At 35.0% G+C, this 27,837-nt stretch overlaps 1 long non-coding RNA gene across 2 annotated transcripts in view; it reads right to left on the bottom strand.

Annotated features, from left to right (window-relative positions):
• The window catches only part of LOC309651652, a 647,179-nt gene that overhangs the window by 440,637 nt on the left and 178,705 nt on the right, over window positions 1-27,837 (bottom strand). The gene's annotated exons all lie outside the window — the stretch shown is intronic.

Here is a 27,837-nt window from a genome sequence, read left to right as displayed (position 1 = left end):
AGACCAGTGGACTAGAATCAAGAGCCCAGAAATAAATTCTGGAATATACAGTCAACTAATATTTGACAAGGGAGTCAAGAATACTCATTGGGGAAAGGACAGTCTCTTTAGTATATGGTACTGGGAAAACTGGATAATCACATGTAGAAGAATGAAATTGGACCCCTATCTTACACCACTCTAAAAAATAAACTCAAAATGGATTAAAGACCTGAACCATAAAACTCCTAGAATAAAATATAAAGAAAAAGAAGCTCCTTGACATTTGTCTTGGAAGCAATTTCCTGGATATGACAAAAGCACAAGCAACAAAAGCAAAAATAAAAATGTGGGATTATATCAAACTTAGAAGCTTCTGCACAGCAAAAGAAACAATCAACAAGATGAAAAGGCAATCTATGGAATGGGGGAAAATATTTGCAAACCATGTATCAGATCAGGGGTTAATATCCAAAATGTATAAAGAACTCATACAACTCAATAGCAAAAACAAAAACAAAAAACCAAAAAACAAGCAACCCAATGTTAAAAATAAGCAGAGGAACTGAATAGACATTTTTATAAAGAAAACATACAAACGGCCAACAGATACATGAAAAAGGTGCTTGCCATCATTAACCATCAGAAATGCAAATCAAACCACTATGAAATATAGCTTACACCTGTTAGAATGTCTATCATCAAAAGACAAGGTATAACAAGTATTTGGTGAGGGTCTGGAGAAAAGGGAACCATTGCACACTGTTGATGGGAATGAAAATTGATGCAGCCACTTTGGAAAACAGTAGAGAGGGTCCAAAAAATTAAAAATAAAACTACCATATGACCCAGTCACTTCTGGGTGTATATCCAAAGGAAATGAAAACAGGATCTGCACCCTCATGTTCATTGCAGCATTATTCACAATAGTCAAGTTATGGAAGCAACCTAAGTGTCCATCAATAGATGAATGGATAAAAAAAATGTATAGATAGATATAATTATTATTCTTCCATGAGAAAGAAGGAAATTCTGTCTTGTGAATGAAACTTGAGGAGATCATTCTAAGTGAAATAAGGCAGACAGAAAAAAAAATACTGTATATCACTTATATGCAAAATCTAGAGAAGTTTGACTCAGATAAAGGGTACAATGGTGTGGTTACCGTGGGCTGAGTGGTGGGGGAAATGGGGAGATATTGGTCAAAGAGTACAAACATCCAGTTATAAGATTAACATGTTCTGAGTATCTAATATATGACGTGATAATTATAGCTAATAATACTGTATTATATGCTGAAAGTTGCCAAGTAAGAGAGTAAATCTTAAATGTTCTCATCACTCATAAAAAGATGGTAAATATATGATGGGATGGAGGTGTTAGCTAATACAATTATGGTAATAATTTTGCATTATGTAAATATTTCAAATGAACCAGTTGTACACCTTAAACTTACACAAAGTTACATGTCAATTATATCTCAATAAAACTGGAAAAACTTATTCATCCCTACTTCTGAAGTCTTTATTTATGGATTTTTCTTTCCTTGTGCTTCTGAATTCAGATAACATACCACTGACCGGTTTTATGTGAAACGTTTTTGTTTCTAAAGAAACTAAAGAAAATTGTATGAAAATGATTATTTTATATTGCATTATTAATGCTAGTAAATACTGTAGAAAAATCCATGAATATTGATTCCCCAAAGCCTTCCCTTTTAGAGATGAACCACATGTAGAAGTTCAAGAGTAGTTCTTGTGAAATGCAGGGCCATAGGGGATAAGACGGATATGTACTGTGGATATTAAACTTTTCTTCTTTAAAGAAACTAGTAGTTTTTCACATTTAGTTGTCATTTAAAGGATATGCAAGTGCCTGTTACTCTTTGACCATGTGTCTTCACTAAAAAGTTCTTTTTTAAATTAATTCATAAATCACTGATTTATGTATGTTAAATTTTGAGAAAGAGCTTTCATCTGTGCAAATAAAATATCTGGAGAACAAAGGTGGAATTTCTAAAAATATTTTTCTAATATTAAGTAAATTCAGCTTTACATGAATATCCACTTGTTAGGTAGATAAAGAAATCACTAATACAAAAAGACAAGGAGAAAATTAGAAATGAAAAATATGAAAGGACTATGTGAGGATGAACAATTTTATGTATATATTCTCTTGGAATCTCAAATAATTCTATTTATATAATTCCTCTTGGGGTTCCAAACTGTAAGTCAATGCTTTTGAGGATAGCAGAATTATGTTTGGAAAGGTTACTCAGCTATTACCTCAGATACAACTATTCTGTGTACAACTTGTATAATCCTGCCTTAAGTAAGTTTTCATTTTTCACATTCTTTTTTTTTTTTTTTGGAAATGGGAGAACAGCCTTTATGGTTAATCATATTTTAAATATCAAATCATCAAGATTGGGATTCAACACATATTATAATCTCAACTACTGACTTGTCAGCTACAGTTTATCTCACTCCTTCACCAGCCATTTCCCAAATGTCAGCTGTAATTTTCTTTCTATCTTAAGACTATACTTACTATGCCCCACTCTATCCACCGTACTTGATTGTAAGCACTTTGAAATCAGAAATGCTGATTTGCTTTCACCATCATAATCCTGTGTCTCATGGTGTGGCCAGGTTGGATTCCTTGCATGGTATGTTCATATGTCTGTAGTTTATTTGCGATCTTCAGCCCTATATCCTCCAAGCTGGTGTTTTACCTGCCTCCTCAGTAATTGTGAAATTACGAGTTCCCAAAAATCCCTATTATGGAAATTAAGATTGTGTGATTTGAGGAAAGTCAAAATTATTTTAGGAAATTATTGCAATCCAGCAATTGTGGAAACACTACCCTAACTGAACATTGTTTCCTAACTGGTCAAAAAGAGGGGCCGAGGTACCATAGAATGTTAACGCCAAGTGGATCATGATGACTGGGATGTACTGAAACCATCTAACAAACTATTTTTCAAACAATTAAAATAAATCACTTCAATTACACTGCCTGGTCTGGATATGTTATTTTTAGTCACGGGTATAATAAGATTTCCCAGTAGGTTTTAGAGAAAAATGGGGAGGATCTCCTTGTGGCACGCTAAGCACCTCGGAGCTCATGAATTAATGTTGGATGCAGCAATCAAGCTGGCAAACGCTGGCAACAGCCTTAATTTTCTAGTTAGATTCATTGTGGGTGGGCAGGTCAATCACTGCCATTGAAATCCTCACACCTGTGCATCTTCACCATTTGGATCCATGACAAATTTAAAAATGAAACAAAACAAGCTTTACCCCCAGAAAAACACAACCCTTGAAATGATGAGTGACAAATTCTACAAAGGAAAGTGCTGTCTTGTGGCGTTCTTTTCTTTTTTTTTTTTTTAAGAGGGATTTATGTTTACTGTAGGAGTCAGAGTTGCACGTGTCTTTGCATACTGATGAGTTCTCAGGTGCAGTGTCATTGAACTTGAGAAAGCAGAGCTCGTAAAATGGAGGAAAGTAGTTAAGTAAAACTGCTGCAGATTGTAACCACCTGCCTCAGTTTGGCTCAGGAAGTGCTGGAAGTACACTGCCAAGTTCTTAGAAAACACATCGACCGCTACTCTCACCCTCAGAGAATACTGATGAGTGAAGTGGTTCTTAAATTAACCTGAATTTCACTATGAATTTCTACTCATGAGAGAAAGATGTGAGTGAAGGTTCATTCTTAGAGTGTGTGAGTGTGCAACTGCTCAGACAATAGCTTAAGTTTTAAAGCAACTTAATTGAATAAATATATACTGAAAACTATATTAACCATGTATTGTATGATATGAGTTATTACTGCTAGAATTTAAGCTTTATGAAGGCAGGCATTTTTCTGTTTTGTTCACTGCTGTATCCTCAGCACTAAGAAGAATGCCTAGCTTGTGGTAGGTACTTGATAAATATTTGGTAGAATAACTGAGTGTATGTACTACATTAATAAATACCTTTTTGTACTTGTACTCAGTAGCCCATAAAATTCAAAATGATTCCTCCTACCATATGCCAGGTATTTTCACATACATTATTTAATGCTCATACAAGTTTATCACACAGGATTTCTAATTTCTTATTTTACAAATAAACAGAGTGAGACTCAAAAGTTGTTCAAAGACTTGTCAAAGGTCATCTAGTAAATGTTAGATTTTAGTCTTGAGCCACTAGATGGTGTTTTTATTGTTTAGATGTCACATATTCTGGCTCCTATTTTGAGTCTATTGCATTTTGTTCATTTCTTCAACCAAAGGTGTGCACCTACAGCTATGTTTATCCACTTTGAGTTGAGCTGTTCTATTTTTTTTTCTATTCCTTACCAGTTATTTGCTCATTTATAATTTATATCCTCTTACTTTCACAGAGGATAAGAAGTTTATGTTTCTCATTCTAGAATCTTCACCAAAAGAATCTGAAGGCCTGGCTGGTGTCTGAAACTGAAACCAAAGCAGTGGGGCTGAAGGCCCAAAGAAGTGGTCTCTCTGATCCCTCATGACATGTGACAATTGATAACAAGGAAGTGTCTCCTGAAAGGCAGGATAGTGGAGACCCAGTAGGGGAAGAAACACACACACACCGCTTTTTATAAAAAAAAATTATATTTGTAGAAATTGAAACATAGACAAAATAGAATAATATAACAAAACGGTTGTATCTACCACCCAGCTTCAACAATTATCAAACTATAGCCAATCTTATTTCATCCATACCACCTCTCATTTCTCCTTCCCCCTGGATTACTATGAAACATATTCCCAACTTTGTATCATTTCATCTGTAAATATTTCAGCATGTAACTAAAATTAAGAGTCTTCTTTAATATAATTAAATATCCAGACCTTTTTTATGTACATCATATTTATTTGTTTATTTATTTGAATCAGGATCTAGATCCAATCCATATGTTGCAACTGGTTGATATTTTTCTGAAGTCTCTTTTGATCTTTAGGTTTCCCTACTCATTTTTTCTTTCTGTGATTTTTTTTTCAAAAGACTAATTTTTTTGTCTTGTAGAATTTTCTACCCACTGGATTTTGCAGAATTTCTTCCAGCAATGTCACTTACTGCATCCTTTGTCCCTGTGTTTCCTGTACATTGTTATTTAAATATAGAGGCTTAATCAGATTTGGGTTTGATGTTTTTGCAAGAAAGATTTCTAAGTGTTGGGAGCTCATCTGGTGGCTCTCTGATGTGTGTCAGCAGCCACTGATGACCGCTGCCTAAATCCATTACTGCATTAGGGGGTGTTGAAAGTGGTAATCATCTCATTTTGTCAATTCTTCTTCACGTACTAGTGAGAATTCGTCCATGAAGAGAACCAACACTCATCATCTATGAGCTTATCCTGAGGAGTGGTTTATACAGGAAAGACAGGACAAGAACTAGATCACTGCAACCTAGGACAACAGGTTGAGAGTGAAAGGGAGCCATATTAATAATTATGCCATAACCTGGATGGACATAGAGATTGTCATACTGAGTGAAGTAAGTCAGACGCAGAAAGACAAATATCATATGATATTGCTTACATGTGGAATCTAAAAAGGGTACAAATGAGCTTAGTTACAAAACAGAAGTAGAGTCACATATGTAGAAAACAAATTTATGATTACTAGGGATAAGGGAGGGAGGGATAAATTGGGAGATTGGGATTGACATATACATACTACTATATATAAAATAGGTAACTAATAAGAACCTACTGTATAGCACAGGGAACTCTACTTAATACTCTGTAATGGCCTATATGGGGAAAGAATCTAAAAAAAGAGTGGATATATGTATATATATATAAATGATTCACTTAGCTGTACACCTGAAACACAATATTGTAAATCAACTATACCCCAAAAAAAATTAAAAAAAAAACTTATGCCAGAGAAAAATGTGTCAACTTGGTAAGTTCTGGGCAAGCTAGAACATATGTTTACTGTACATATAATTCATTGTTAATTTATTTAAAAACACACTTTATTTTTTCATTACAGAGCACGTATATGCTGGACATAAAAAAAATATTCAAGCATGGCTATTTTATTGTTCCATGCCCTTACAGAGATTCCTGACAAAAATACCAATTCAGAAGAACACTCAGGGGTTCAGAAGCCAAGAAAACACACAGAGATTTGAAAGTGTTTTAAATTGCTCTATTTGTCAGAATTCAGTCATATGCTTTCCTTTCTCAACCAAAGGGAGGCTGGGAACTAATCTGGCTATTTGCTGAGAAGGAAGTTGTAATAGGGATAATGAATAATTAGGCAAATTGCACAACATGCTGTTTTTGTGGAGAAAGAAAATAAGTTTTGAATGTGGAATTTATCATAAGACATCCATATGCATGTGTACATGCAAGTTCATGATAATATTAATTTCAGTTTATTTCAGGCAGAACTCAGATACACAGTTTCTTTCTAAAGCTTAATTACATAGCCTCATCTTTAAAAAGGCTAGGGCTATTATGGCAATCAGGAATATGAATTTGATAATCTGTCAGGTCCATACATAAATTCCAATTAAAAACTGAATTAATTTGATCATTAGGAGAAAAGCTTAAAATGAAGCAAAAATATTTTTGTTAGCTTCCTATCCCCCACTTTTCTTTCACTTTGTTGACATAGGAAATTTCTTTTTTTGTTTATCTGGTTTTTGTGTTTAAATCAGAGGTAATTTTCTTTCACAAACGTAGATATACACTTACCAGTTTAAAATTCCCATCTCTATATTGCAAAATGCTTAACATGACTTAAGTTTAGTCAGAGTAGCTTTAACTGCTAGGTCTTTAGAATAAATTCCATGAAAGGAGATGGGAGCCTCTCAGTTCAGCTGAACTAGTTGGGTGAATCATTCATTGCATTTGAAACTGGAGCTGCGTAGGGTAGTTATTACAAGTGTGTTCTATCAACATGATTTTGCCTTCTTGCAACGCTTTATCAGGAAATGGGTATTTTAGATTGGACGTGACTCAATGTCAGAGAAGAGACAAGGGAAAGAAGGAAAGGGTGTTGATTGCTAAGTAAGTCAGGTCTCACTACCAAAAACCTATGGTCCACTCTCACGATGATGAAAGTACATCAGCTGCTATGCTCCAATTTGAAAATGGAAATTATTGTAGACCTGAGAATATTTCTCAGCTCAAAGTAGATTGATATGTAACTGCACGTGGGGACAGCAATAAATCACGCTACATCAGAAGCTCCACAAGTTAATAGCTAAAAAATGATTGGAGTATTTTCTTTCATTTTAGACAAAACTCTCTCTGGAGCATATGCAGTGTAACAGAAGCAGGTAACTTCGTCCACAAACAAATTGTGTTGTGTTTTACATCCAGACTTTGAAACCCCTCCTTAACATCTCCAATTCACAAGCCTGGCATTTAAAAATTTAAGAATCAAACTGCAGATGATTTTAAGCTGTATGTTACACTGAATTGTAAACTTACTGTGAATGGAGCCAGCACTGAGATTCCCAGTATATATTTCTTCACATATGAGAAAATAAAACACAGCTTTTTGATTCAACCCATCCATTTAAATGAATAGGAAATACAAAATTATAGGATTGATTTAAAGATGCAAACTGATTTTAAGTGAATATTCATCATTTCCTCCCATTGATACACACAACTTGGTTAGGTGATATAATTCATGAGATTTTAAGTATTTCCTTAAAAATCATCTCCCTGAAATTTGATACCTGGAATATTTCAGAAAACTTATATTTTGGCTATGTTTCACTCACAGAGGGAGATCGAAAACTAGAGCCATAATGAGGTAATTAATCAAATTAAATATCATAATACTTTCAATTCCCCACATCCCTCTATGCTCATAGACATAGACAACTTTGGAAGAACTACAGAAAAATACAATCACTGCATTTACAAAGGATAAAACATTATATACATTGCTTAAAATTTTGAAAAATCAACTCTAATACTCCTAGATAAACTGTGGACATAGATTATATTAAGAAATGCCAGAAAATACTGATATTTTTGAATTACTGAACCCAATTTTGTGGGTAAGCCCCAAATTATCCCGGAGCCAAGTGTGAAACTGTTTCTAAGATAGTGGATATCTAGGATAGAGGATATTTAAAATACTCTCAAAATTATTTATTTGCCTTCCTCATTCTTTTAGTGGGAGTTTTAATTGAAACTATTGGTGACTGAATAATTTTCCCAAATTATCTAACTAGATGATTTTTAATTTTAGAGGAAGAGTGAGAGAGATCAGTTTATCTATAGGATTTCTATGCATCACACAATTAATAAATGGACAGAGGCTTCCAATGAGTTTATGATAGCTCTCCTCTTCCTCCACAATCAACTAAATGGCTTATCACACAGTCTTAACCCTGAAATATAGCAAGAAAAATACATTATCGGCCGATAACTGTTTATTAAGTGGATAAAGAGTCTTGTATCATAGGATCAATTTCCTTACAGGACGACAGCTAAACTGCAGTGTTGGCAAACTGTGCTGAAGGATGAAGCAGAACCATATAGTTAATTTGAATGACTTCTCATAATTGTATCTTACAAAATATCTTGACATTCTTTAATGTGGTGACTTATAAAAGAATTCTCATGCATTTATAATGCACTGGCAGAATTTGAATAGTGAAAAGAAAGGGACAGTCCATTCTGTAATCAAGGAATTGTATGCCAAAACCCAAACCAGGAATTTGTAGGGTGCTTTGAAGCCATGACTCGTATTTCTCTTCGTTGGAATGGAGGCTCAGTCCATAAGAAGAATGAAAAGTACATGCTAAAAGTTCTGTAATACCACTTACAGGTTATGGACTTTAAGAAAAAAGGACAAATAGAGATGTTTGAATGACACGTGACATGGTGAGAGCAATGTTTGCAGAAGATTAATCTGGTAGCTATATGCAAACTATGTTGGAATGGAAGAGGCTATTACTTCTTAGAGATTAGTAATACTTTTTACTAAAATCGAGTGAAGAGGGAATTATACTCAATATCTTGTAACAACATATAATGGAAAGGAATCTGAAAAAGAATATATATATTGTTTGAGCCTCATCCACCAGAGGGCAGACAGCAGAAGCAAGAAGAACTACAATCCTGCAGCCTGTGGAACAAGAACCACATTCACAGAAAGATAGACAAGATGAAAAGGCAGAGGGCTATGTACCAGATGAAGGAACAAGATAAAACCCCAGAAAAACAACTAAAGGAAGTGGAGATAGGCAAGCTTCCAGAAAAATAATTCAGAATAATGATAGTGAACATGATCCAGGACCCCGGAAAAAGAATGGAGGCAAAGATCCAGAAGATGCAAGAAATGTTTAACAAAGACCTAGAAGAATTAAAGAATAAACACCTAGAAGAATTAAAGAACAAACAAACAGAGATGACCAATACAATAACTGAAATGAAAAATACTCTAGAAGGAATCAAAAGCAGAATAACTGAGGCAGAAGAATGGATAAGTGACTTGGAAGACGGAATGGTGGAATTCACTGCTGTGGAACAGAATAAAGAAAAAAAAATGAAAAGAAATGAAGACAGCCTAAGAGACCTCTGGGACAACATTAAATGCAACAACATTCGCATTATAGTGGTCCCAGGAGGAGAAGAGAGAGAGAAAGGACCTGAGAAAATATTTGAAGAGATTATAGTCGAAAACTTCCCTAACATGGGAAAGGAAATAGCCACCCAAGTCCAGGAAGCACAGAGAGTGCCAGGCAGGATAAATCCAAGGAGAAACATGCCGAGACACATAGCAATCAAATTGACAAAAATTAAAGACAAAGAAAAATTATTGAGAGCAGCAAGGGAAAAATGACAAATAACATACAAGAGAACTCCCATAAGGTTAACAGCTGATTTCTCATCAGAAACTCTACAAGCCATAAGGAAGTGGCATGATATATTTAAAGTGATGAAAGGGAAGAACCTACAACCAAGATTACTCTACCCGGCAAGGATCTCATTCAGATTCGAGGGAGAAATCAAAAGCTTTACAGACAAGCAAAAGCTAAGAGAATTCAGCACCACCAAACCAAGTCTACAACAAATGCTAAAGGAACTTTTCTAAGTGGGAAACACAAGAGAAGAAAAGGACCTACAAAATCAAACCTAAAACAATTAAGAAAATGGTCATAGGAACATACATATTGATAATTACCTTAAACGTGAATGGATTAAATGCTCCAACCAAAAGACACAGGCTTGCTGAATGGATACAAAAACAAGACCCATCTATATGCTGTCTACAAGAGACCCACTTCAGACCTAGGGACACATACAGACTGAAAGTGAGGGGATGGAAAAAGATATTCCATGCAAATGGAAATCAAAAGAAAGCTGGAATAGCAATACTCATATCAGATAAAACAGACTTTAAAATAAAGAATGTTACAAGAGGCAAGGAAGGCCACTATATAATGATCAAGGGATCAATCCAAGAAGAAGATGTAACAATTATAAATATATATGTACCCAACATAGGAGCACCTCAATACATAAGGCAACTGCTAACAGCTATAAAAGAGGAAACTGACAGTAACACAATGATAGTGGGGGACTTTAACACCTCACTTACACCAATGGACAGATCATCCAAACAGAAAATTAATAAGGAAACACAAGCTTTAAATGACACAATAGACCAGATAGATTTAATTGATATTTACAGGACATTCAATCCAAAAACAGCAGATTACACTTTCTTCTCAAGTGCACATGGAACGTTCTCCAGGATAGATCACATCTTGGCTCACAAATCAAGCCTCAAACTTAAGAAAATTGAAATCATATCAAGCATCTTTTCTGACCACAACACTAAGAGATTAGAAATCAATTACAGGGAAAAAAAGCATAAGAAAACACAAACACATGGAGGCCTAAAGAATACGTTACTAAATAACCAAGAGATCACTGAAGAAATCAAAGAGGAAATCAGAAAATACCTAGAGACAAATGACAATGAAAACACGATGATCTAAAACCTATGGGATGCAACAAAAGCAGTTCTAAGAGGGAAGTTTATAGCAATACAAGCCTACCTCAAGAAACAAGAAATATCACAAATAAACAATCTAACCTTACACCTAAAGGAACTAGAAAAAGAAGAACAAACAAAACCCAAAGTTAGTTGAAGGAAAGAAAGCATAAAGATCAGAGCAGAAATAAATGAAATAGAAGCAAAGAAAACAATAACAAAGATCAACATAACTAAAAGCTGGTTCTTTGAGAAGATAAACAAAATTGATAAACCATTAGCCAGACTCATCAAGAAAAAGATGGAGAGGACTCAAATCAATAAAATTAGAAATGAAAACAGAGAAGTTACAACAGACACCGCAGAAATACAAAGCATCCTAAGAGACTACTACAAGCAACTCTATGCCAATAAAATGGACAATCTGGAAGAAATGGACAAATTCTTAGAAAGGTATAAGCTCCCAAGACTGAACCAGGAAGAAATAGAAAATATGAACAGACCAATCACAAGTAATGAAATTGAAACTGTGATTAAAAATCTTCCAACAAACAAAAATCCAGGACCCGATGGCTTCACAGGTGAATTCTATCAAACATTTAGAGAAGAGCTAACACCCATCCTTCTCAAACTCTTCCAAAAAATTGCAGAAGAAGGAACACTCCCAAACTCATTCTATGAGGCCACCATCACCCTGATACCAAAACCAGACAAAGATACTACAAAAAAAGAAAATTACAGACCAATATCACTGATGAATATAGATGCAAAAATCCTCAAGAAAATACTAGCAAACAGAATCCAACAACACATTAAAAGGATCATACACCATGATCAAGTGGGATTTATTCCAGGGATGGAAGGATTCTTCAATATATGCAAGTCAATCAATGTGATACACCATATTAACAAATAGAAGAATAAAAACCGTATGATCATCTCAGTAGATGCAGAAAAAGCTTTTGACAAAATGCAACACCCATTTATGATAAAAACTCTCCAGAAAGTGAGCACAGAGGGAACCTACTTCAACTTAATAAAGGCCACATACGAGAAACCCACAGCAAACATCATTCTCAATGGTGAAAAACTGAAAGCATTTCCTCTATGATCAGGAAGAAGACAAGGATGTCCACTCTCGCCACTATTATTCAACATAGTTTTCCAAGTCCTAGCCATGGCAATCAGAGAAGAAAAAGAAATAAAAGGAATCCAAATTGGAAAAGAAGAAGTTAAGCTGTCACTGTGTGCAGATGACATGATACTATACATAGAGAATCCTAAAGATGCCACCAGAAAACTACTAGAGCTAATGAATGAATCTGGTAAAGTTGCAGGATACAAAATTAATGCACAGAAATCTCTTGCATTCCTATACACTAATGATGAAATATCTGACAGAGAAATTAAGGAAACACTCCCATTTACCCTTGCAACAAAAAGAATAAAATACCTAGGAATAAACCTAGCTACGGAGACAAAAGACCTGTATGCAGAAAACTATATAGGATACTGATGAAAGAAATTAAAGATGATACCAACAGATGGAGAGATATACCATGTTCTTGGATTGGAAGAATCAATTTTGTGAAAATGACTATAATACCCAAAGCAATCTACAGATTCAATCCAATCCCTATCAAATTACAAATGGCATTTTTTTATAGAACTAGAACCAAAAAAATCTTAAAATTTGTATGGAGACACAAAAGACCCCGAATTGCCAAAGCAGTCTCGAGGGAAAAAAGCGGAGGTGGAGGAATCAGACTCTCTGACTTCAGACTATGCTACAAAACTACAGTAATCAAGACAATATGGTACTGGCACAAAAACAGAAATATAGATCAATGGAACAGGATAGAAAGCCCAGAGATAATCCCATGCACCTATGGTCAACTAATCTACGACATAGGTGGCAAGGATATACAATGGGGAAAAGAGTCTCTTCAATAAATGGTGCTGGGAAAACTGGACAGCTATATGCGAAAGAATGAAATTAGAACACTCCCTAACACCATACACAAAAATAAACTCAAAATGGATTAGAGACCTAAATATATGACTGGACACTATAAAACTCTTAGAGGAAAACATAGGAAGAACACTCTTGACATAAGTCACAGCAATATCTTTTTTGATCCACCTCCTAGAGTAATAGAAATAAAAACAAAAATAAACAAAAAAAAAATCGAGTGAAGAGGGAATTATACTCAATATCTTGTAATAACCTATAATGGAAAGGATATACATCTGAATCACTTTGCTGTACACCTGAAACTAACACAAAATTGTAAATCAACTATACTTCAATAAAAACAAATCGAGTGAAGGAAGCATATGGTATTGGTCATAGGAATGAAAAGAGCAGGCTAAATGTGAGAAGTATAATTAAAGAAGTTTACAACACTAAATGACTAAATGGAGTTTAAGTTTAGGGTTGAGAACTCCAAAATGTTTATTCAGCCTCTATTATCAGGAAACTATACTGTTGTAGACAGAAAGAGTAAACATTAAGAGATGAAATAATAGCAATTAAATGTGTGGTCTGAAGAAAAAACTGTTTGGTTCAAATCTTGTTTCAACAGTTTACTATTGAGGAACACAGAGCGAATTACATAGTATTTATGAGGTTCTCTTTCTTAACTACAAAATGGAATAATAATAGTGCCTACCTATTAGGTTTATTGTGAGGATTATTGTTTATTAAGAAAGGTAGTTCATGTAAGTGCTTGACATATGATGTTTCAATAAATGTTAGTAACTGTTGTTATTGCTGTTGTGGTGGTGGTGATTATGTTTTTGTTTTAGAAGACCCGCTAGACAATCTATTTAAGGGGGAAGTTTGAGTATGGTTTAAGATATCCTATTGAATAGTTGTATAGGCTGCTGGAGATATATGATTGTAGTTTAGGGATGATTCACAGCTTGCAATATGGAACTGACAAGAAAAGAATGGGGTAAAACTTCACATTATGGGACTGAATACCTTTTACTAGGATGAGGTAAAATGAAAAGAAGAAGTCAACTTTCTAGTTTGTTTTCTCAACAGAACTGGTTAAACCACAATCACACACCAGGAATTCAGAAAACCAGCTCTTAGTTATGGAATATAGAAATGCATGTGCCAATGCAGCAGTTTCTGTTTCTTGAAGTTTACCTTGAACAATTCAGGAATTACAGGCACTGACCAGTCGAAAATCCCCATGTAACTTTACAATTGGCCTTAGGTATCCACAGTTCAGCATCCACAGATTCAATCAACCATGGATGTGTAGTACTGTAGTACATATTTACTGAAAAATATCCACATATAAGTGGACCCACATGGTTGAAATCTGTGTTGTTCAAGGGTCAACTATACTACCTTAAGGTTTCCTAAAGAATTTTCTGTAGAGAACTAGTTCTACCATATATTTAATTTAGAAAGTTTTTATGAGCTGATATGTTTTAGAAATCCATTAAAAGATCTGAAAAGTCTTGCAGGAATCTTGTTTATCTTATTTGAACTGGAATTCCCCAGAGTTATGCAAATAAATCCTTCCCTCTTCCCTCTACTATCTATTAGCATTCTGAGGAAGTTGTATTCCAAGGGACAGAGTTTCTATATTTATTGGTCTGAATCCTTCTGAACTCAGATGGCCAAAACATGCAGGCAGATATCATCTTGTTTTATACTCTACAAGTAGACAAATGCCTCAGAAACTCTCAAATTTCACTGAACCAAGGATCACATAGCTACCATTGATCCCAGGATAAATCTGTTAATTCTTGTTTCTCATCTTTCTGGCTACCTTGAAGACATCCCTTCAGGCCTACATGGTGGAGCTTTGTCTTATCCCTTATCCCTGATGAATTCAGACAAACTGATCCCCCCACATTTGTTTTGTGGCTGCTTTGTATGCAGTGATACAAAACAGAAAGCAAAAACAACTGAGACAAATGGCAAAATTGTAAGGTACATGCATATTTCAGCAAGTTTAAATCTCTGACCTAGGGATGAAAGTTGGAACACAAAGCAAGAACTACCACAATCTGCACAGGATCAGTCCCACTTAGCCTTTGTTGTGGTACAAGGATAACTGTATTTGCAAGTGATTATTCTCTCTGGGAAGTAACCACTACATCCTTCCTGTTCTAAAACTTTTCTCTGACACCTTCAAGGTATTACAAGAAAGCTAGCTTTAACCATAATTCCCTGTTGCTTTGCAGAACAGATTTTCCTTGGAACCAAGGATAAGAATAACAGCAATGCATGGAGAATATTTCAGAATGAAAGAGTATTATGCTACTCACTCAACTGTGACTGAGCTGATGTAGGGAGAAAATATATAACAAAAAAAAATAGACAATGGAGCTGAAAGGTACTTCATGTTGCTCAGAATAACAACCACCTTCAAAACTCTCTGGGTTACATACCCTAGAATTATACAAGTGCTACATTAGGCAAATTGTTTCATAAAAATATAATAAAGTTTTAGAGTGGCATAAAATTTTGCATTACCTTTGGAAACACAAACTAATCTGGTGCTGCTTTGACAGTTACTACAACTGCAAATGATGGTACAAGATAACGGTCAACGAAAATAGTCTTGTGTTTCCGTTTCCTAGTGAATTTTCAACACATCTGCATATGTTATTTCAGGTGTGTGCCTCTGTGAACCTGTGTATGTGCCAAGCCCATAATAAGCAATAAATAAGTAGTACTTGTTATTATGAAAACTGCTAAAAATTTTAGAATCACGTAGTAATAGTGTGGGGACCCCTTTGAAAAGATATGAAGCTTTGTCCTTGTCCAATTTATTATGGAATGTTGTCAAGACAGCCATTTTTAAAGTTATAAGGAACTAAGACAATACAGTCTTGTGTAAGAAGTTGAGTTTAAATGCTGCAAGGCATATTTGAATGTCAGACTCATAGACTGGTCTCGGTAGCATCTGATGTTATTGACAACTATATCTTTAAATTAATAGGTTGCTTCATTGTTATTCTAAGTATTTCCATGGACTAACTCCCAGTGGCCCATGTGACAGGAGTTTGGGAAACAGGAACTCTGATGTATGGTGGATGACATAATCTGGCATTCTTTGGCACAGCAAGGCTTCAAATGCTTCCAGTAAAGCAACTGGAATCACAGAAGAAGTAATGCTTGAAAAACTATGTTTTAAAAAATGTACTAAGGAGTTTTATGCAACTATTTACAAGGTAGAACACAATTAGGTAGTTTTTAAACTGAAGTGTTATGATCAGATTTGTGAGACTCACTCTGGTATGGTAAGGGGGTTAGATTAAAATGGGGAAAGATTAGAGGCATGCCAACCTAAATTAGAAATGTTTTCTTGGCTTTACTTAGTTGGTTTAATGTAATGAAAACTAACAATCTTTATATAAAACTGAAGCTTGCTAAACAAAGTCCAGGGACAAGCCTGGTAATTTAATTAAAAAGAAATAAGTTTTATCAGATAGAAACTATTGGGCTAAAAGTAATAGAAAAACCAACTCAAATTAATTTGAATAGTGTAGTTATAATGTATTAGCTCACAAAACAATAGGTCCAGAGGCAGAGTCACTCCTGGCATTGTACTGCCAGAATGTTCTCACTTCTCTGTAATTCTCTTGGCTCTGTATTCTTCCTTCTATTTGTCCCATTTTCATTCAGATAGCAAGATGGCTGAAGCAACTCCAGTAATCATATTCAGGCATAGCAGAGGTATAAACGGACCATCTTTTTTAGTATCTTCTTATGACTGAGAAAAACTTTTCTAGAAGCCCCCACTCCTGTCTTTCTTAAATTTGTCAAGTTTCATTGACCAGAAGTGAGTTAGTGAGTTACATGTCCACCCCTGTACAAGTCGCTGACAAAAGCAATGGAGTTACTATAATTGGCTTTGACCAAAAACAAACTGTGAATAGGGTACCACTCCTTGAGGTGGCATAACTGGAAAAATGGAATTCTGGTTAGCATGGAAAGAAGGAAGAGATGTTGAGTAGTAAACCAACAATGTTTGCCATCTACTGTCATAAAAAGTCAACTAATATATATCAATATTTGAAGATGGTGCTTCATCTGGAAAGCAGACCTTCCCCTTCTACTGGCTTCTGACAGTTCCCAGAACTCTATTATTAATGGTCTAAGACCATATTTCCCATCAAATCTTTACTTTCAGATATATCTCACTCAGAGTATTTAGGGAGCAACATTTTGCTCCTCCTCTCTTTTAAAAATGTCTGTTCTTCCTTGGATATTTTTTTTCCTTCTAAAGCAGCAATGTTGATAGTGCATGGAAAATTCAGTCAAATATAGCCATTATAAGATAAACAATTTGAATGTCAGTGTCTGCCCCAATATTTTATGTGTGATATAATGAGAAATGTAATGGAAACTTAAGGCAGTGTAACATATAAGACCTCAGTTGTGTGCAAATGCTGGATATTTAACTGAGTTCTATCTGAAATTGAAGTTGACATGAAGTCTAGTGTTTTTTCAAGTGGCTAACTGAAATTTGTTCTTCTTTCACTTTTTCTCACTAATCATCTTTACTCTCAACCCACTACTTTCTGTGACATAAATTCTAAACATGTCCTCTCAAATGGAAAATAGTGAATGAGCTTGAAATTAAGCAGATTTATTAAAATTGCCAGTGACTGTACATAGAACGTAAGAACACTGGTAATACACATTAAGATTTTTAATGTGATTTTTGGCAGTTTCAAAATCTGTATTCCTCTTGAATAGGCTCTAAAAGCATTGTGACACGTGTAAGTGGTTTATCTGACATTTCAGGTTTTTTATGATAGAATAATTCAACAACAAAATAAAGATAGTTTGATCTATTAAAATAACACAGTAATATCTGAATATGACTTGAATAAAGTAGTTCAAATCAGACTAAATAATATTAAACTGAACAAAATCAACAACTTTCAGTAACAAAATATGATTTGAGGAATTACAAGAAACTTGGTAAAGATGGACAACTAGACATAGGAAAGAGGAAGAAACAAAAAAAGGAGAGAAGGGAGAATGGATGGAGGAAGGCAGAGTGGGAGGGAGGAAGGAAGAGATAAAGGAAGATATTTAGTTTAGTTACATGTCTTAATTTATTGATAATTGTAAAGGTGCTCTGGAACATAAAGTTTGATATCATGAGGTTTCACTAAATTACTATTTGTATATATTTTGTTGACAGAATATAAGAACATATATGCTTGGAATCAATCAATCAAATAATAAATAAATAATTTATTTTCCCCCAAATTATCCATTGCAATCATATTTCTTAATATTCAACTGAAGTTCCAGATTATAAATAAATGACTCAAATATCTATAGTGAAAATTAGAGAGAATAAGAGGGAAAAAAGGATGCCACCTAATGTGTCAGTTTCGTGTTCATTGTCAAATAAAATTACAGGGCAAGCAATTGACCATGGAGTACAAAAATTCTGAGAAAGCACAGTATCTGCATACAATGGGATCTCATTATTCATCACTCACTTAGTTATTCACTGTCTAGTTTTTTCTTCCTCCTTAGGTTATATATTCCTCCAGTGGCTTTAACTGTCACCCATATCTCCTACCTCTATTGTCCCTCAATCTACTATGGGATTTTGTCAATTTCCAAGAGACAGTACTGAGAAGACAAAAAAGGGAAAGCCTATAAAGAATATTTGATGAGAAGGACAGAGACCTCATGTGAATAAAACTTCCACACTCTAAAGATCTGTCAAGATTATTAAAAGAGCAGCTTTCCAGCCAAGATTTATATTTAACTTTTTTCAAAGTAATCCATATTACAAAGGCTGAAACCAACTGAAATTGTGTGGTTGACAATTAAAAAAAAATTGTTTCAGTGGAGACCAAGTAAATAAAACATCTGAAAGCATCTTGGAGGAGACTTTCCCTTTGTCTGAAAGATGGCCATAAGGTGAAAATATTTGGTCTTCTACAGAGTCAAAGGGATGCCTGGAATGCTGTTAATGAATGAATCATGAGGGCAAGATCAGAACCCTGAATTTATTTCATTACACTAACTGTCACTCTAAAAAGCGGTTACTGCCCAATTGGTTAACTCATAAAAATTCCCTTTGTAAAGGAAGGAGACTGTTTCAGGCCCCAAATATTGGTCTGTTGTAGATGTGTTTTATTTTTTTACCTGAGGAAGAATAGAAATAAAAAGCAAGTTAAATGCTGGTTGCCTCTCAGATAATCCCTGCCTTGAAGTCACAGACTGTGACCAGGATAAAACACCTAAAACACTCTCTTAATGGAATAGAGGCGGATCATTACCTGGAGGAGAAAGAGATTACCTGTATGCATAAACCCAAATCCCACATGAATCCAAACCATTTCCAATTAACATTAAGGTCTTCAGTAAGTACTCTGTGATATCAGTGTAAAACAAGGCTTAGCATTTATTTCCTCATGGATAGAAACCATATTTTCCAACAGAAATTATACTTTCTCAAGCAGGAAATATTTGCTTGAATAATCATAGAGGCCTTGTACTTACTCTAGAGTACAAAATAAATATATGTCTGATTGAATATTTCGTCTAGGTGAGGAAATCTGGGCACGCTTATCAGGCAATCCTATTTTCATACCATTTATTGTACTCAGAGTAGTTTGGGGCATACATATATGACAAGCAGCCAGTTAAATAGAGATTAGTGTGCTAGTTGAGCAATTATTCAAATCCAAGTGAACCTGAACCCTTAAAAGTCACTCACGTACCACCAAAATCACTCCATCTTTCCTGTTCTGGTTCATTGTTCAATTTCAGGTAGGAGAAAGCAAACTGAACTCCCAGAACACCCATACTGAAAAATGTGAATTGATTTGAATTTTCAAATATGATGCCAGCCAAGATTTTTCTGTGTAATATTTTCATGTTCTTAGTACCAGCATAATAATACCTACTGTCTGTAGAAATCCTTCACATGAGACTTGAAGAATATTTTGCATTTTCACAGTAACTATATTAAGAAGTGCTAATACTACTTGATAGGGCCAGGCTTGCTCCCTGGCACTTGGAGATTTCATGCAGTTTAATGAACTCAACTAAACATATAGTTCAAGTGTTCTTTTCCAAAAGAGTGGTTGAGCAAAGTGAAGTGGACTCTTAAGCTCGGGAATCTACACTTCAGGCTAATTAGATGTAAGGGGAAGTGATTTGTAAAAAGTCTAATCTATTTCCAAGTTAAGTCAAACTGCTTCTCTTGGACATTGACTCCACCCACTCCCACCCTTCCTCCCTGCTGAAGTGACTATGGGGCAGTTATCAAGCTTCAATCTTTCAGATGAGTGCAGTACCTTCTTAGGGGATGGCCAACAACAATATAGAAGGAACCTGGGCCTTTAATGACCATAAGGATCTATACTGCCATCGTGGCCTAGGATAGACAGTTACATGAGGAATAAATAAAACATGTCATATTTAATTCACTGGATTTGGAAGCCTGTTATTTACAACAGTGTAGTCTTTCTCCTAATTAATACACTGGAAAAAAAAGAAGCTTATTTGTTACATCAACATTCTGGTTAATAGAAAGTCTAGAAGAAAAGATAAAAGGTCATGTAAGGCAAATCATTACAAAGCACTTCAATTGATGGTATAACCTTGTTGGAAGAGGTGCTTTAAATTTGACATAGGTATTTCCAAATATGAGAAACTTTTTCTCTATGATATGGAGTTGTTGAAACATGTTGACACATGGGGTAGTTGCTAAAACTACTCATATATTTTTAGTTGAAAATTGAAGGCATGTTTAATTAGAAATACCAAAGCCATGTAGCACCTCTACTAGTTTTCCTCATGAAGCTCCATCAGAGTGCACACACCCTCCTATCATCTTCATCTATTCTCTGTTATCGTTTGGAACTGTTGGCTACAATACAGGTATATAGCAATGTGCTCTTGATGGCAAGATGATGGAGACCTTTCACTTCCACGGCAGTTGACACTTCCACAGATTGCAAGTTTCATTGCTTAATACACTTTACATATTAATGCTTTCTAGTTCTCGTCATTAGAGCTCCAGTCAGTTGTGATTCCTTCATTTTGTTCCACGATTCAGGGTGTTCTTGTTGATTGGCTTTTATACTCAGTCTCAAGAGACAGTGCTTGCTCTGCAAGTCTAATTTTATAAAATCGTTTTATGATCAGGTTCCATGGTCAAGATAAGTAATATCTAATCATGTTTGGACACCTATTTATATGAACTGATTTCTCATGATACTGATATTCCCTTGACAATTAGATATTGTAATTTCTAATTGGTCTATTGATATGTACTAGTATGTCCACTTATTATGAAGATAATAAATCACTGTTACAAAAACTCTTAGTCCACTAACAATTACTATCAAATGTGGTTTCCCCTAAATATTAATAACTTGAGTTATAACTAATTTAATAGTTACTTTATCTGCATTCCATCTCACAAAGTTTAGTCCTAGGCATTGCAAAATATTTTTTGGCTCTATTGCATCAAATGTTGTTATGTGCTGAACCCAAACAAGAAAAATTATCTCTTTATTCTGTTAGTCTTTGCTGTTCCCATTTACTTAAGTAATCCTAACTGATTAGGATTCAACTCCTTGCATGATAAACTTAGTTTATATTGCAGCTCAGTAATTCACACTGTGAACAAACAGAGGAGGGCGCACATCTTTTATTATTTTAGTTTTCTGTTTGTGTTAATTAAACCTAGCTATTAGGCTCAGACATTGCCCTGGACTAATACTGTAAGATTATTTTTTTTTAACGTGGTAGTGATATCCCTCTGTCCGCATATCAGAAATGACAAACTCTCTTGTATTGCTTCTATTTTTTAAGAGTTTGGTAAAGACAATATATGTTTGCATTTCATAAATGAAACTTCTGTCTTTCTAGTGTTTTAAAACTAATTTAGAACAGATTGATGAGAATATCAGAATAAATGTGGGGAGTCTATAATTACTGAGGTATTATAAGGGAGTTACTTCAGCAGGGAGGTTATGAGGCAGTGACCTTGGAGAATTATACACTTTATTTCTAAAATTTCTTGACTATTTTTCCTTAATAATTAGGAAAAGTCATAGATAGCAAAGAATAAATGAATATCAAGCATTTTTCTATTGTTCTTTAGCTAAAGTTTAGAGTTAACATATAGGATTAAAGTCACATTTTGGATTAAACAGCTTCAGTTTCTATTAACAGTAACAGATTTTTTATCTAAAGAGCAGACATCCACAAATCTCACTGATTCAAATTAAAGAATCTTTAAATTAACATAGAATGAATCTGAGCAGTCACAATAAATGATAAAACAATTTTGACAAAAATTTTGAAACTTTCATGATCAGCAGTAACACTTTCAGCTCTTACTGACTTTTAAAATGTTGGACTCAATTTGAAAATGTATTCATTTAATTCAAAACACATTGCTTGATGCTTTCTATGTGCTTCATGATGTTCTATTATTTTATCTGCCAGGGGAAAAATAAATAAGAAAGACCAATATCCTTGCCTCCTGGAACTAATCCTCTAGTAAGAGGAAGAAGAAAAAAAAGGATAATAAATTATTAAAGTATATTATAGGTTCTAAGGTGATAAATACTCTGGAAAAGATAGAGTGGTGTAACGGGACATGACGCTGCAGAGAATGCACAGGTTGTAATTTTAAATAGGGTGGGGGATCAGGTTAGACATCATCGTGAAGGCAAAACCTGAGTAAAGATTTAAAGGATTTAAGCAAGTTAACCAGATGGATATCTGGGGGAAAAGTATTTCAGGAAGAGGCAACGGGTGAAAATGCCCTAAAGTGGGAGCATGCATGGTGGGTTCCAGGAGAGCAAATCACCTAGCAGATCTGAGCACAGTGAACAAGGGCAAGAGTGGAGGGCGACGGGAATGTGGAAACAGTGGGGACAGGTCACGGAGGTGCTGGGAGACCATTATAAAGAATGGCTTTTACACTGCATGAGATGGGAAATTACTGCAGGTTTTGAGCAGAAAAGTGACATGATCAGATTCGTATTTTAAAAGGACTTAGTTTTTTAAAACAGTGAGTTATTCCATTTTCCAGATCAAAGAAAACTATAAGCAATGCTTTAGATGGAGGGAATGACTACTAGAAGAATCATATTTAAAGAAGCAAAAACTGGCAGTTTAAAAGTGAGAGATGAGAGAACATCATATAAAATGGTGAAAACAAACAAAACCACACAAATACCTGGACCACTAATTGCAGGGGCAAATAATTTTTAACTATTCAAGAACTACTAAAATAAAACCATAAATATACAGTCTTTTATTATAGGGTCAAATAATTTTATATACTCATATGATTCCATAGTGTTCTATATTTTAGTAGATTAAGCATTACAATAAATAATTTTGAGATATTATAAAACTGTAATAGATTATAGCTATCTGACCCTTTTTTAAGAAGGATAAGAAATAAATTTGTAAGGCATTTTAGGATTAAAAAAACTAAATAGAAAAACGTTCAACACTTAAGTGTATAGATTTTAGTTTTCTTAAAAGTCTGCTTTTGTGGAAAAAATACCTCTGACAGCAAAAGATAAATGAGGGGTTAATATACCACTATGTGTTGGTTAGGTTTGCTCCCCATGAAGCTTGAATGGGAAGAATAAAAGTGATGTGAGTTGGCTTATCTTTATTTCCATCAGAAAAATGATAATGTGGGTTCTTCCCATATTCAAAGTGTAGGGGGAGGAAGGAGTAAAGTAGAATGGGGATTCCTGAGCACAGTAAGATAGAATTCCATCCTGCTTCAAGCATCCCGTGTCATCTGAAGTACAACTTTGGATGATGTGCAGAATGAATCAATAATACCACATGTCTTCAAAACCCAAATTGCCATTCCATGAGAATCATATATCCTTAAATATTTTGTTCAGAAATAAATCACATCTAACACAAGCAAGGACAAATGTCTCCTTTAACCTGGAATCAAACTTCAGTAAATGCCAGCTAGGCACTCAGAAGAGGCTATACCATTTTGTGTACTTCTTTGTATTCTTTCCTTTAAATGCAGCTATTTCTTTGGAGGCTTAACCACATGCCGGATTTAAATGGTTGTGTTCAGCCATTTTAGTTATCGGGGCAACTATTCCTTCACAATTCAAAAATAACTGAAAGGATTATTTTTCTTAGAGCCTTCCAAAAGAAACACCTTATCACTTAGATGAAGTGTGGAAAAGTTGAATTCTAAAGCCAAAAAATGTTACAAACATCCAAGGGACTGAAAACATAGGATTATAAAAGGCAACTTGAATCCACATTTTTATATTGTGTTTGCCACTATAAACACTACTTTTAACACCCCATTTTCATTTTCTGATCTTATTGTTATATATAGACCTATGCTGTTTAGACATATATTAAGAAGTCAATCCATATTTTTCTGGCAAAATGTATGAAAAATAAAGTAAAAATATAACCTAAGAGAGAGGTGGAGTGTAAAAAAATCACGAATTTTTCCCCTAGACTATTTATGAAATAATTTACTTATTTCACACCCCAAATTTCTAATGATACAGTAAAATTGCTTTTAGAGACCATTTTCATTTAATCAGAAGGGTTCTCTTTTTGATATGTGGTTCTGTGGCAGCAAAGATAAACTGCTAAGTTTTAGCTATCTCATTTGCAATTCAAGATTTACTATCCTGTTCAAATTAATCATAATGTAATATTGACAGAAAGAAGGGGCCCATCTCAATATGTCTCAGTATATCTCCCTCTGGGCAGATTCAGTTCCCTAAAAATTTTAATGTGTGGTCTCTTAATAAACATAGATTCTTTCTCACATAACAGTGTCTGCAATACTTCTGTTATGACTTTGAGGCAGTGACACTTATGTTAGAGTTATTTCAGATTCTCCCATAACAAATATATCATCAAGTTTGTACTTGTCAAAAAAGACTGGAGTCCCAGTGGGTCCAATGAAATATATTTTATTGTAGAGAAGTCTGCCATGTTCCCTCAATCCCTGCTCTTCTCTCCATCATGACATAATTTCAAGGGCTATTGTAAAATGAACCATAACATAGTAAAGGCTGGCCTGGCCTTATGAATGGGCAAGTAGAAATGGAAATTAAGTAGAAAAAAGAAAAAGAAGACCATCTTGTGTTTAAAGGTCACAATGTTACCTTATCATGCTCTTGCAAACTCAAAATTTAATTTAGATTTCTTAGAACTTCTACCTCAAGAGTGCCTGTAAAAATCAAATACCACCGAGAGCATTAGGAGAATAACGTTAGAATAAATGTACCTCAAATGATTGCTAGAAGAGTCTGCTGGAATAGAACAGAACAGTTTACATCTTGATAGGGCTGGGGAAAGCTACCTGTGGTGCAGCTATCTGTGCACACACCATACCAGCTTCTTCAGGAGAAAAGAACTGTGCAGAAGGGAAGAAGGCAGACTTCACTCACTTCAACATTTGGCCTGAGTCCAAATGTTGGGTCACCAAAAGCAAGCCTGGTTCAATCCCAGCTACAACTAAGGGATGATAGATGTGATTCTGGTCAATTATGAAGGGTGCCGATGGTCTACTCCTAGAAATTCTCAAATAACTATTTCCTGAGCCAAGACATGTACTCATTCATCCACATATTCAAATGTTAATATGTGAGCAGTACTCTGAAAGATATAGAAATGAACAGAACACAGCCTTTTTGTTTAAGGAACTCACACTCCAGTAAGAGAGATAAAGGCAAAAAATATATTATAATATGAAGTAGAAGGTGATTGAGAGAAGTAAAGCATGCCATGAGCATGTATAATATGGAGAAGAAATTTTTGACTCAAAGACTGAAAAAAATTCTAATGGATGAGGCGGCCTTTGAAGTGCGCTGTGAAGCCAGACACTTTTCAATAGGCAACACTGGAGACAGCAATGGTCACTACATCTTGAATGAATAAATGGCTTATGTGTAATTGGAAGGGCATTGGACTAGTGGCAGTGATATGGAGACTACCTCCAAGTTCTGCTATATTTTCTTGGACAAATTATCTGACCTCTTTGAGCCTCAATTTCCCCATCTTCAAAGTATGACGACTAGATTAGGTTGTCTTTTAATTTCTTTCTGCCACTATAACTCTGTGAAGGCATGGAGATCATGTTTTGTCCCCAGGTTTCCTATGGGGAAACTTACTACTCTTGATAATATTTACTGAAGTGGTGGAATTCTGCAGTAGGTACTGTGGTTATCTTACCAACCTCCATCCTACCTACCACCGCTCCACTCATTTTGTGTGGCAGCCAGGGAGTTTGGATGGGATTTACTTCATCCACAGGTACAAGGGTAGCTCCTGCTTTCCCACTACTTTTTACTATTAAGATTGTTTCATCAGAGTTTCATTATCTAACTCTATCCTAAACCAAGACCAGGCACCACTTACTGTGCTCAAACAAATCAGTCCAAAGTTAAGCACCTTTAAGACGGGCCAGTGAGAGCAAACGTAGGGCATTCGTTCCGCAGTTAAGGACAGTGGTCATTTTCTCACACTGGATGTGTAAAAAAAGTTGACAGCATATGAACACAGGATAACATTTTAAGGATAACGATGACCGACAAGAGATGGAAATGCAAGTAAATCAAGAAATGTGGAGACAGAATTCTGCTCACAGTTTGACTAAAGTCCATCTATCCTTGGGCTTTTGTATTTGTAAGCCAATAAACTTCCTTCACTTTTTAAAGCATAAGAGTTTGGTTTTCTGTATCTAACAACCACTGTTCTGAACCACTAAACCACTTTTTCAAAACTTTTTTTTTGTAAAGTGTTTTTTTCTAAACCAATTTTATTAACCAAGTTAAGTACTAAGCCATAAATTCATACACATAAAACATTCATATTCTCAGCTTAGAGAGTTTACAAAAACTTACCATACAATATTCCCAACAAAAATCCTATTACTTTCTCTGTCTGGATTAGAAAGCACTATTACTTTAATACTAAGAGATTTCAGCAGAGAAAAGATTTGAAAAGGATGAAAAAAAAAATGCTTTTCTCTGGAGGCTTTCAATCATTCTTGAGTAATTTTAGTCCAAGATATTTTTGGTATCATCTTTGTTTCCATCTTTTTAAAACTTGAACTCCAATTCTTTTGTTAGGGGATGTGAGGGTTTTCAAGAATCAAAAAGAATAAGGAATAATCTTTATAGTCATTGACTCCACACCTTTCTTCTACAAAGGCGCCTCAGTCCCAAAGAGGGTAGTGGCCTTGCGTGGGATGGTCAGTGTCAGAGTGGGAAGAGGATCTCAGGTGTACACACATTCCCTGCCCGCCCCCCCACCCCCGACAGACAGCCTCTGCTTCATTACAGCTGCAGAATACTCTGATTTAGGTGCAGTTATTTGTTAACACTTGACGCTGCCATCCAGATATACACAAACCTGCGCCAACAAACTCTTTCCCTTTTGAAAAAATTCCCCCGTGTCAGTTTTCTAACTTCCATTTCATAGATTATAAAGAAACACTGAGAATCAAAGAATTCAAATTACTCAAACAAGGTTACTGTTCCATGAGCGGCTGACATAGGACTAAACAGAAATCACCAGACTCTAGCCAAGTATCCCTCTCCTCCATTGCATTATCCCTACTGAGTGAACAACACAACTTATACAGATGTTTCCTTGCTGTCTCTCGGTGAACAAATCAACTTTTACAATTACAATAATGAAAATATAGAATTGGAACTTGGAAAGAGCCTTAAAGATCATTTCATTGAAAACCCTCCCCACCCAATGAATTATGTTTCCGAACTCTACTTGCTAGATCTTTTTTTTTTTTTTTTTCCTTGAAGAAGGTGGTCTTGATTCTACATAATAAATGCCTTCTCATTTTTGT

This window comes from Balaenoptera physalus (assembly GCF_965194825.1).
Source record: "Balaenoptera physalus genome assembly, chromosome: 21".
Classification (NCBI taxonomy): Eukaryota; Metazoa; Chordata; class Mammalia; order Artiodactyla; family Balaenopteridae; genus Balaenoptera; species Balaenoptera physalus.
This window is presented reverse-complemented; position numbering and strand designations above follow the sequence as displayed.